This window comes from Phascolarctos cinereus, unplaced genomic scaffold (genome assembly GCF_003287225.1).
Source record: "Phascolarctos cinereus isolate Bilbo 61053 unplaced genomic scaffold, phaCin_HiC Scaffold_1;HRSCAF=81, whole genome shotgun sequence".
Taxonomy (NCBI): Eukaryota; Metazoa; Chordata; class Mammalia; order Diprotodontia; family Phascolarctidae; genus Phascolarctos; species Phascolarctos cinereus.
In genome coordinates this window covers 196,260,571-196,272,815 of record NW_027555514.1, presented here as the reverse complement: position 1 = coordinate 196,272,815, position 12,245 = coordinate 196,260,571, and the positions used below count along the sequence as shown (strand labels likewise).

The 12,245-nt window shown below is 37.8% G+C and overlaps 1 protein-coding gene across 1 annotated transcript in view; it reads right to left on the bottom strand.

The window, feature by feature from the left end:
- Positions 1-12,245, bottom strand: part of CACNA1C (calcium voltage-gated channel subunit alpha1 C) — a 1,008,001-nt gene that overhangs the window by 742,048 nt on the left and 253,708 nt on the right.

Below are 12,245 nucleotides of genomic sequence, written 5' to 3'. Positions count from 1 at the left end.
TCTGAAGCTAATCTCTGTAGTATTTAACTTCAGGGATACACATAAGAAATCTTTCCCTCTCCCACACTTCTTGATTTAAAATGCCATTGATTAGATTTTCAAGACACCTGGCAAATGCATTACCAGCCTTTGCTAACTGAACTCCATCTCCTTGTTAACTGTACTCTATCTCTGACCAAGAATTTGTCAACACTAATTGTAAACCATTATCCAGAAATCCAGATCCCATTCTCAGACACCTTCTTACCCACCTGTTCACTCCCCAAATAAGTTTGTCTATTTTACACTTCCCCCTTGCCTTCAATTAACAATGAGAAAACCAAAGTCTGTGCCCCTATGGCCTTTGGTATCTTTGCCCAAGATTTCTTAATTGTCAGCAATGGTTTTAAGTTCTTTATGGCAGGGCCACTTGTGCCAAAAGTGGATAGTAGTGATATGTTTTGATAAGTCTTGGGTAGTCATCTGTTATATCTTCAACACATATGCTGAGAAGACAATAGGCTTCTCTAATGTAATGAAATCAACAAATAGCTGCTTCAGTGTTCCTGAGTAAGATATCACTAACTATTATAACTATTCTTCATTCTCAGACCTAGGTTATCTTTAACTTCTGTGACTCTACAATATCATTCTCTGAAGGGCAAATAGCTTCTTCCTTCTCTAAGACCATTTAGGTCTCTCCTCTTCAGGAAGAGGCTCAAATGTTTTTTTTAAATTCCAATTGTACAGCTGTCCTTTCCCTTCTCTTTTTCTTCCATATAATACTCTTTCCTTCTCTAATATTCAGGCAAAGATCATCTCTCCTTCTCAAGCTCAGATCCTTTCTCGCCCCATGGAAGATTCACTTCATGGTTCATTTAACAAGAGAAAACCATCCTGAAGTATGGGGAAAGATTCTTTAAGTCTTCCCCTACATAAGTAGATCAGCTTATAATTGAAAAAAAAAAACCATAACACACTTGATGCAAATTACTGGCACCATTTCTCCTATTCTCCTAATGGCTGAGATTTTCAGCCTTGTTTCTTGAAACTACTTGTGGCTTTTTACACTTCAACCTTACATACATACTTAAAACTTTTTACAGACAATCCCACTCAGATTATTTCCCTTTCTCTCAATAACTCCACAGCCACATCTACACCCGTTGCCTCTTCAGCCTCCCACCAATCTTTTGCCTGCTTTACTAATTTGTTTAATTCACCATTCTAACAATTTATTGGATTTCAAATTATTCCACTTACCTTTTCTTACTTTGGCTTGTGTACAAGATTTATCAAATACTTACTAGGTGCCAGGCATTGGGCTAAGTGTTGAGGATACAAATACAAGCAAACAAGATAGTGCCCACCCTCAAGCAACGCACATTCTGATTGAGGTATATGACACGTAAGAGGAGGATGGAAAAGGAGACAGAACACGACACCCAGCTAACTAAAAAGGCAAGGCTGATGGTGAAGGGGTAAAGAAATCCAGAGAGTATAGCCAACTACCTTCTCTTTCTTGAGTCTGGTTCCATTAATTTCTTAGTCATTTTACATTTGTCCAAGAATTTTCCCACCCTTGTTCAATGTGTTGCCTAGTATATTAGTGGGCAGTCTTTGCTTATAAGTGAAGAAAATTTGAAGATAAAAGTACAAGAAATATTTTTATGCAAGATAATGTGATGAAAAAGAAGAGGAACTAGAATTAACAGTTTCTAGCCCTAGCCCATGGTAACACTAAACTTCATGATCTCTTTTAAATCTTTTCTTCCAGTCAGAGTTTGATAGCCATCCCTTTGGATAATCCCAAAAGACCTCTTGCCCTAAGGTGCAGAAACAATTTTCGTGAGATGTTTCTGGCAAGATGAGCAGGTGTACCTTCTTATCATCTCTCCTGTCAGGATGACAGTAACAGATAAATAACATAATCCTTTTTGCTATTGTTTTAGGGTTGGGGGGGGCAAAGGGAGATGACATTTGTCCCCGCCAAGTGTTCTGAAAAAAGTATCCAACCACTAGCCCCCTTTCATTAGAATCTGTGTTCCTGATCAGTGTCTTATTAGCAAAATAGCAGAGCAATGGACTTCTGCCTACCTCTCTAAATAAAATACCTATACAAACATGAAATCTGCACAAAAGATAAAGTCAGAAACCATACTTAGAGAAATCAGTAGCTAGGGAGAGACTGAAGATGGGGGGGGGGATTGAGGGGGTCAACTATTGAAGAAAACAAGAGAGATGGCCTGAAGAGCAGATGCAGAAGGGTTGATCTTGGCAAGGTGAAGGGCCACCTCATTATCACAGACTGAAGTAAGAAAGAAAAGACTGGGAAATTATTTCAAGAGGCTCCAAAATGAAGAAATACCTCATGGAAGATGCCATCTAATTTCTCAGTAAATTATGAGGCAAGGCTCTCAGCTAAAAGGCTAGGAGTAAGGGAAAGTGTGGAAGGTTTAAAGAGAAGAAAGATTTGGGATAACCTGTTGCCAGTCGGGTAGGGAAACAGTTGGGGGAAAATAAATTATTACCTTGTTGCAATTAGGGCCAAGTTGAGGTTAATCAAGACAAACAAGAGCGCAGAGATATTTTTGATGAAGGATTCCAAAGAAGTAAAAATTCTTAAAAAAGAAAATGACAACCTTGGAACTCAAAAACTCAGAAGTAGAAAAAGAAATTGGATAGAAGAGAAGAAAAAGACCATGACTAAGAAAGAACACATGAATTCTATACAAAACAAAATAACTGACCTTGAAAGACAGATAAGAAGGGGTGATTTAGATCTCCCAAAATAACGTGATAAATGAAAAAATATGAATACTCAGCTGTAAGAAATAATACCAAAAGACCAAACATAACTTTTTAATATAAACAAGAAAATATCAGAGGAAATCCTCAGATATGAAACTCCAAGGCAAGAAGTAGTAAAATTTCCCAAATTCTACAAGATACAAAAAAATTTCATAAGCAACCAGAAGAAAGGCTTTCAGCTATGAAAAGATGTTGATTCAAATGAATCAGGATTATTATGTAGCCATAAGAAATCAGAGAAAAGAATGGAAAAGAATATAATTAAAGCAAAGGTCCACAAATTGTAAGCTGAAATCATACATCCTGGAAAAACTAAGCCTATCATGAATGAAAGACAGACTTTCAACAATAAGATGCATTTAACGATTCCTGAAATTTTTTTTAACAATGCAGGTGAGTATAACATTCAACTTGCAAACATTTCAAACAGAAACACACACATACACACTCAACTAAATACATCAATCAAGAAAAGGCTAAATGAAATCTAACTTCTCGTTTCTATAGACCCGTTTAAGAAAAATGTTGTTTTGTTGTTATTTTTTAACTTCTCTAATTTCTTGAATGAAGGCAGTCAGGAGAAGCTGTTACTCTCAGAGGTGCTGTGGTGTCACTATTCAAAATTGTTCTTATTAATCCAAGTTAAATCTTAGAGGTAGGGACAGGGTTTTTACTTGCTGAAACGTGACTCCAAGCCTTGCCTGTCTTCTTATGTCTATGCTCTGCAACTATCACTTAAATATGATGTTTGACTCTGATATATACCTGACTCCCTCACAGTCTGGAGTTTATCTGAAATGTGGAGCAAGAAAACAATAATAACATTATTATTAAAGCAAATTTTAAGCCCTTAAAAAAGAGAAGGTATTATTCTTCACATATGGGTTGGATTAGATGACCTACAAGGTCCGTCTAGCCCCCAATTTTTTGGTCTAGATTTGTGATTTCATTGGTAGAGGAAATTCCCACCCTGCCTCCAGCTCTTAGATTCTGTAATCCTCTAGTAGTAGGTAAAATTGTTCCAAAAGATCAAAAGCTTTTAAGAAGATATACATGTTTAAACTGGTGTCCTAGTCCCTCTTTCCCTAAGATATTGTCAAGTTAGATTACAAGAAAGGAGGAAGGAAATATGGTTTAGTTGGAAAAGTATTGGACTGAGAATAAGAAAACCTGATCTAGTCACAGTTATGCTATGTGACCTTTATGAGGAAAATAACTTATGCTGATATATCTAGCTCCCATTCTACGAAAACCCATTCTAGGTTATCAGATGTGGCTAATGTTTTGGTTCTTTCTGCACAGAATTTTCCAAAAATATATTTCTTATAAGAAGAAGTTTGCTGGGTAGAGGAAGTTAAGAGGGTCATATTCAGAAATGAATGTGATGTAAAAATAAAAGGCATTAATACAGCTTTTTAATAAGTCATCCATTCAAAATTCATTTATTAAGTATCTACTATGTACTATCCTACGCACTAGGGTTACAAATATACAATTGAGATAGTCCTCACCCTGGAGAAGCTTACATTTTATTCTTAAGGACTGTGTTTTACTTCTGCATTAATTCTCATGTAACATTTTATATAATGCAAGGTAAGCACCTAACGTGGTTTGTCTACCTAAGAAAAGTTCTCCAACTTAATTCTGAAACGCAATACATGTTGCCATATTTGGTGATGAAATCAAAAGTTCTCAAACTAGAAGTCCCCAGACAAATAAAATAATTTAATTCAAAGGTATTTTGATTCAAGGCCCTAAATAAAAAGATTCACAACTACAGATTTTTGGTAGCTGCACCCCTGTCATGCATACATTGAACTCCTAAAATGGAGCTCTGGGTCTAAAGATTTTACCCAGATCCTACCTTACCTCCTATCTCTGTCCATCAGAATAGGGCCCTGAAAATCACTGGTCTATATTTGGCTACGCGAAAAAGAAGGTTTGATGTATATCCAAAAAGTGTCCTCATGTCACTTCTATTTTCCTGTAGCAATCTCATTATGATGAAGGCCAAGACCAGGAATAAATCACCCTTTCTCATCAATACAGAGCAATCTCTGCATACCTGGCTTTCTGCCCAGCCTCATTTTATGACAAGTAGCTGTTGTCTGGCTTGGACGTACCCAACCTCCTGGCCCGATACTTTGGCCTGACCATTGAAAAGATGTATAGGGCTAGATTCCAAAGCAATTGAGACTTTCATACAGAGTTGGTCCTAAAAAACCAGAGAACTATTTTTAGTTTTGATAATTCAAGTGCATTCAGATTCCTTGTGATTGACAGGAACTACTTTGAACCTTTTAAAATGGCTCCTTGTCCAGGCACCTACCTCTGTTGTACCAGATGTCATTTTCAAACTACCACCATTAACCAGCTCTGGGTTCTAACTCTAGCTATTTCACTAACTCAATATGTGTCCAAGGAGAAGTCACTTCACCTACATTTTAGTTTCTTCTTCTGTAAAATTAGGGTGTCCCTTCTGGCTCTAAATTTAAGATTCTATAACTTTTTCCTGTTTGAGTTATTATGTACATAGGAGCTCCCTAATTTTGGGGGTGGGATGGAAAGGAGGCAGTTATGAACATACATGAGTAGGTAATGTAACTCACTAGGGAAAACAAATTTGTCACCCCATTAGTCACGTTATCCTGTAAATATCTATAACCCTCAGTCTGGCTGGTGTCTCAGCTGGGAGAATAGCCAATTAATTCAAAACAAAGGAGGCAAAAAGGTAAAATTCCAGGTTTCTTATGCCCACAATGTGAAGTCCTTTGCCACAAACTCCATGCCTACCTCCTACAAGGTCTTTCAATGACACAAGAGAGACTGAAATAAAGTAACATGGAAAAAGAGGAAAATCAAACTAGTGAGACCTTAGACTCTTGTCATGTATCCCTCAAGATGATTTTGTAAATAACTATGTCCTTTATACTAGTTTATGCATATTTTGAACTGAGCCATCTCTTACTCCACTCCACTAGGAGTCTAAGGAGATTAAGGTGGCCTTATGACTCACCTGTTCATCCTTTCTGATTTGCCAAGGGGAGAAGGAATGAATTGACACAGGTTTAGGATGACAGAATTTAATAGCCTGAGGGTAGAACATACTAAGCTAACTTCACCTGGTTCTTAGAATGGACAGGAAAGATAACTACGTTATCATCTTGACCCAAGGCAGAGAGCATAGATTAGTGCAGTATCCACTTCCAAGATGAAAGGAGGTCTAAGAGCTAAGGATAATGTAGCTACATATAGCTAGCTGTGTTGGGGAATCTGCTCTATTATAGCATATGACATTGTAGCTTACATTTTAATGAAAAGTAGGCTTATATTAGTGAGAGCTATTTAAATGGGCTAGCTCATACTGTGAATATTCCAGGTCATTATACAAGTAGAGCTCAACAAAAGTTGATGCCATTGTAACGGGGATAATCCTTGGCTCCCTGCCCCTTCTATCTATCTCTGATTATGATGGAATGAACTTTGAATTATAAGGGCCCCTTTAGTAGAGTATGAGCTAGAGTAGGACAAGTAGGAAGAGGATTCTATTTCCTGGAGTAGTCTGGATTGGGGATGGAGAGGAGCAGAAGACTTTACTTTTTAATCTCAATAATACTATATACACAAGCAGGCAAATAATTTTCAATAATTGTGATGATAAAAATAATCTATCAACAAACATTCATAATATGCCAGAGACTGTGCTAGGTGCTAGGGATACAGAGACAAAGATGAAACAATTCCTCACCTGAAGGAGCTTAAATTTTATTGATGATAATGAGAAAGGGGAAAACTTCCACCTTCATAAAAAAAATCCTTCAGCTATATTCTATCAGTCCTGAATCGATATGGCCTTTAAGAAAGATGAGAAATCTCAAAATAGAAGAAAATGGATCCTAGGCTTTTGAGTGAATCCAAGAAAGGGGGCTATTACACTTGCCACAATACTTTGCTACTATCTCTCATTTCAGAGTCCATAATGCACACTCAATTGTATATAAGATGACTTGGGTGGCAGGGAGAGGCCATACACTTGGTCTAGCATGAGTCTGACCATATGGGTTCATCCAAGCATTGTTTAAGATGTCATATAACAATTGTGAACTATCTCTGAAAAGGGTCAGCTCTAGTTTGGATTTTGAAAGAGATTCCAAATTAGTATGGCTCAGCTAGATACAAAGTCCGGAGATTGAGAGACATCCTACCTGGAACAGCTGCCCCTTTTTGATAAGAGCAGAGCAAACAAGAGAACACAAACCCAAAGAACATGCTCTGAATCGCAGCATGATCTCACTTGTTCAATGCTACGGAGCATTGGGCACAATAATGACCTCTCCCCCAGCACCTGGGGTGGAAAGCCACATGAAGCCAGGTCATGAAGAGAATGTGACACCCTGATTGAAAAGCTTTCCTCACAACCTTGTCCTGCAGCTGGATAATGTCACCCAGCCTAGTACTGGGAGTAGTTTGGTTAAATAAATAAATGAATGGTGCAAAAGTATACATAAAGAAGCTTGAGTAGTGACTTGAGAACAAGCTGAGGTCTCTCTTTACCTGTGAATGTGATCAATATCTTTATGTCAGATAATTTCAATTAAATATTTTAATGTGAAAAGCATGGTAATCATATCTAAAAAGAACCAACGACCAGAAGGGAATTTATTTTTAGAAAGATTCATGAGCTATTTCTGCAGTTATGTATGTAAGGTACTACCCTTCCTTTCACATAAGGATATTTGCAGAAAGGGGCAGAAAAAAGGACATTTATGTGAGAAAAGCAGTTTGAGACCGTTCTAAAGACCTGAAAATAAGCAGTTTCTCAGATAAATATATTGAGAAGACCTCTTTGAAAGCAATTCAGATGCAAGAGCTTAACACTTTCTCAGAGCCCTGCAAAGGGTAGCTGTGTTGTTAAAAGCCTGAAGCTTAAGAATATAGCAACTGAAGAATATAGCAAAGAATCAGTTTTGCCTAGAAGAGGAGCAAACAGCAGAGAAGCAGTTTTGTCCAGCAGGTAACACGTTGTATGTTCTCAATCACACTTTATTCCAAAGAACTTAGGTCTCCTTTCTCATTGTGCTTCATTTCTAGGTTTCTTTTAATCCTATACCCACTCCCCCATTCCTGTTTCATTGTGTACATCCCTATGTGTACTGGGGGTAGAGTATGATCCAGGTATATGGATGAACTGTTATGTTTTAATTATTCCTGCTTTGGCCTCCCATTGAGAAAATGTTATAATTATTCTTACTTTTGTATTCTTGTTTGGTAAATGTTTTATGTTTAAAGTTAATGGTGGTGTTGTGACTGCTTTGCATAAAAGGGAAGCACACTGGTGGGGGCCTGCTGATTTCACCTTTTCAACAACCCTCACATATACCTTCTTCTCTTCCCTGACACTGCCACCAGCTGGTACAGGCCCTCATATCCTCATGATCGGACTATTTCAATAGCCTGCTGTTTGATCTGCTTGACACAAGTGTTTCTCCACTCTAGTCAATCCTCCACTCAGCCACCAAAGTGATTTTCCTAAAGTGCAGATCTGATTATATCACCTCCCCCATCCTCATGTAATAAATAAATTTCAGTGATTTCCAGTCACCCCTAGGATCAAATGTAAAATCCTTGGGAGCTCAAAGTTTTTCATAGCCTATCCCTTTACCTTTCCATTACTGTGTGATCCTGTGACCTTGGCCTCTTTGATATTCCTAGAACAAGACAGCATTTCCACTGGCTATCCTCCATGCCTAGAATGCTCTCCATCCCCATCTCCGCCTTTTGCCTTCCCTGGCTTTCTTCAAGGCCCAACTAAGATCCCATCTCTAGAGCCTTCCTTCTGTTGATTATTTCCTATTTATCTTGTATATAGCTTGTCTATATATTGTTGTTTGCGTGTTGTGTCCTTCATTAGATTGTGAGCTCCTTGAGGTCAGGGGCTGACTTTAGTCCTTCTTTGTACTCCAAATGCTTAGCACAGTGCCTGGCACATAGCAGGTGCTTAATAAATGCCTACTGATGGACAATTTCCTTTTGGGGTTTTTTTTCCTCTCAATTGTTTTGTTTTGTCTGTCCCCATCAGATTATGAATCTAGCAACAGTTTGGTGATAAAGGTGAAGCACTGAATTATGAAAAGCATGTAGAAGGATACAGTTACTACGATGTCCCTGATACAAATAAAGTCATACTTTTTACTTTGCCCGTATTTGGCTTAGAAGTCCAAGGTTGCCTTAGGAAGTTGTCAACAATTCTCTCATTGTACTAATGTCACTCAGAAACGTGTTGGCTGGAAGTCAGCCTTGGCCTGGTTAAAGAAGAGGAATTTATTGCCACCTTGGGCCTCCACATGATCCTATTCAAAACTTCCCTTTTTCTCTGTCAGGCCCCTTTATTTGAAATTTCACCAGAATCACATTAGGAATATCCTGATAACTTTTGAAACTCAAAATCAATGATTCCCTGCTTGTTGAAAGTAGTTATACTGTCTCACTACATTTTATTTCGTTTTTCCCACCATATTCCATCCTTGTGCGAAAAACGCAGAAGGGCATATATTTTGCAGATTGAAGGAAGTTAAGCTTCCTTTTACCTGGAAAATCTATTTTTAGAACTTGTAACATTCCTTGAGACGTGAGGAGACGCCTTGGGATCACATTTATATATGCGTGCATTCTCATGTTGTACCTCCTCTCCTTTTCTTGTTTTTCTGTCCCCTTCTCTCTCCTTTCCCCCCTCCCCTTCACCACCCTGCTTCTCTCAGAAGTCAAAAACAAATTTGCAAAATATCCATTCATATTGAAGTGAATGGAAAATGGCAAGAAAGAAGAACATTGGTTCAGATGCTAATGCTTATGTCTATCAGAAAGCTAAACAAAATGAGATACTCAAAGTAGAAAATCTTTTTAACTTAATGTGGAAATAAATGAGACATTTAAATTCCATCATTAAGTATCAAAACAAAACAGTAGGAATGATCCTGTGATCAGGTAGCTAGGTAGCATAGTGTAGAATGCTGTAGTTGGAGTCAAGAAGGCTTGGGTTCAAATCCAGTCTCAGAAGTTTATTAGCTGTGAGATCCTGGGCAAGTCAGTTTAACCTCTGCCTGCCTCAATTTTCTCATCTTCAAATTAAGGACAATAATAGTACCTACCTACCAGAGTTGTGAAAATAAATTGAAGTGATATTTGAAAAGCACTTTTCAAACCTTAAAATGCTAGTTACTATTGTTGCTGTTATTACTGTTATGCCTGGTGAGGTGACCCTATGAGATTGTTCCCTATGGACATAAACATGTTCCGCTTTGCATAACAACAAAAGAGAGGAGGGGTGAAGAAATTTTGCAATGAGGTGTAGAAGCAGCAGAGAACTTATGCTGATTGGTCTCAATTTCTTCAGTAAAGTAAGTCCTCTACTGAGAGACAGGGGTCAAGAGTGGCATGGGAGCAGCAGCAGACTTTCCATAAATGTTAACAGCAGCCCACAGAGCTGTGTGGTAAAGGCCACCTTTAATTATAGTAACCATATCTGCATTCTCTGATTAAGAAATGATGAAGAGTTGAGACATTTAACGAAGACTGACTTCTGGTTTACTGATGTGCCTTTGATTATCAGATATTGTACTGAGATTCACACACACCCCCACCCCTAGGCTGTGATAAAAGGAAGATTTTGATAAATGGGAGAAAAGAAGATTTCAAATATACAGAAATCTAGATGGTTAGAGATAAGATTTTCCTTAAACAGCAGAGTCTGGAGACCATTCCACTACATGAATTGATACAATTCTTCAACTCTATACCTTTTCAGACAAGGGAAAGAGTTTTGCATTTGCAAACCAAGTCCCCAGATACATAGGGGCCAGATAAATGAGGCCACAGTAAATAGATAAAACTATTAACAGGTCTAATTCAACTCAACTCAGAAGTTTTGACAACTCTTGAAAGAATTCAACAGCAGATAGTAAGTACTCCCATTTCCCTCCACTGTAACCTTTTCAAATAGTCTTCTCCAAAGAAGTTGTCAGAAAGGCATTGCCTTCCTCCCAGGTAATCTTTCCATATCCACTGGAAGCCATGAAAATAAATATTTATGTGTTAGTGAATCAGTGATTTAATTCCGGTTGCTGCTATCTCAATCAAAGAAGCATCCCTACAGACCTCTTCCTGTAAGCTACTTTTTGGTATTTTCCCTTAAATCTTCCATAAAGGATGTACTAAAAGCAATGGAAGACTTCTCTTTAAAAAGAAAATTATTTTACATTTTAAGTCCTAAGCTGCCCTCCTCCCAACCCTACACTAGAGAAGACCGACATTTCACACAGATATATATATGTGAAACCATACAATATATACTTCCATATATAAAAGTTCTTTCTCTGGAGGTGGATAGCATCTTCCTTCATAGGTCTTTTGTAGTTGATTTGAATATTCATATTGCTCAGAATAGCTTAGTCATTCACAATTACTCTCTGAACAAGACTGCTATTACTGTATACAATATTCTCTTTCTTTTGCTCGTTTCACTCTTCATTATTTCATGCAAATCTTTCCATGTTTTTCTAAAATAAACCTGCTCATCATTTCTTACAGCACAGTAGTATTCCATCACAATCGTATACCACAACTTATTCAGCCATTCCCCAATTGATGGGCATTCCTTCAATTTCCAGTTCTTTTCTACCACAAAGAGAGTTGCTATAACTATTTTAAAACACACAGGTTCTTTTCCTTTTTCCCTGATCACTTGGGAAACAAACCTGATAGGGATAGGTAGGTCAAAGGGTATATTCAGTTTTATAACTCTTTGGGCACAATTCCAGATTGCTCTAAGACTTCTTACTAATTTTCCCCCAATCTATTAAATGTAAAAAATAAAAATAAAATAAAACTTTTTCATTTGAGAGTAAATGCAAACATTCTTACATCTCGATGCTGGCCACTTCTTTGGAAGCAATCTATACTCATTACCTGAGAAAAGACTGAGGAATACATAACATCTATCTTCTTTCCAATTTGGCACTGGAAATAGTGACTTACTTGAATACAGCTCAAAAGCCAAGGGTCTTAAATATGTGACCCATAGGCAAACAGAGGATTAGACGTATGCTTAGAGATCATGGACTCTTCATTTTATAAATGAGAAAACCAAGGTCCAGAAAAATGAAGTGATTTGCCCAAGGTCTCACAGTCAGTTAATGGTCAGGCAGGGCTGGACTATAGGTATCCATGCTCCTAGTTTACTGTTTTGGTTTGTTTGGGTTTTTTTCCATTACATTACACTACACCAAAGTCTAGAATTGAACTCCTATTTATCTTCGGAAAGTAAAATGAAGCCACAGCATGGCTGAAAGTGACTATAGATGACTGAGGAGTCACTCCCCACATCACTAAAAACAACATGTGGGGGGGGCAGCTAGGTGGCACAGTGGACAGAGCACCGGCCCTGAAGTCCGGAGCAC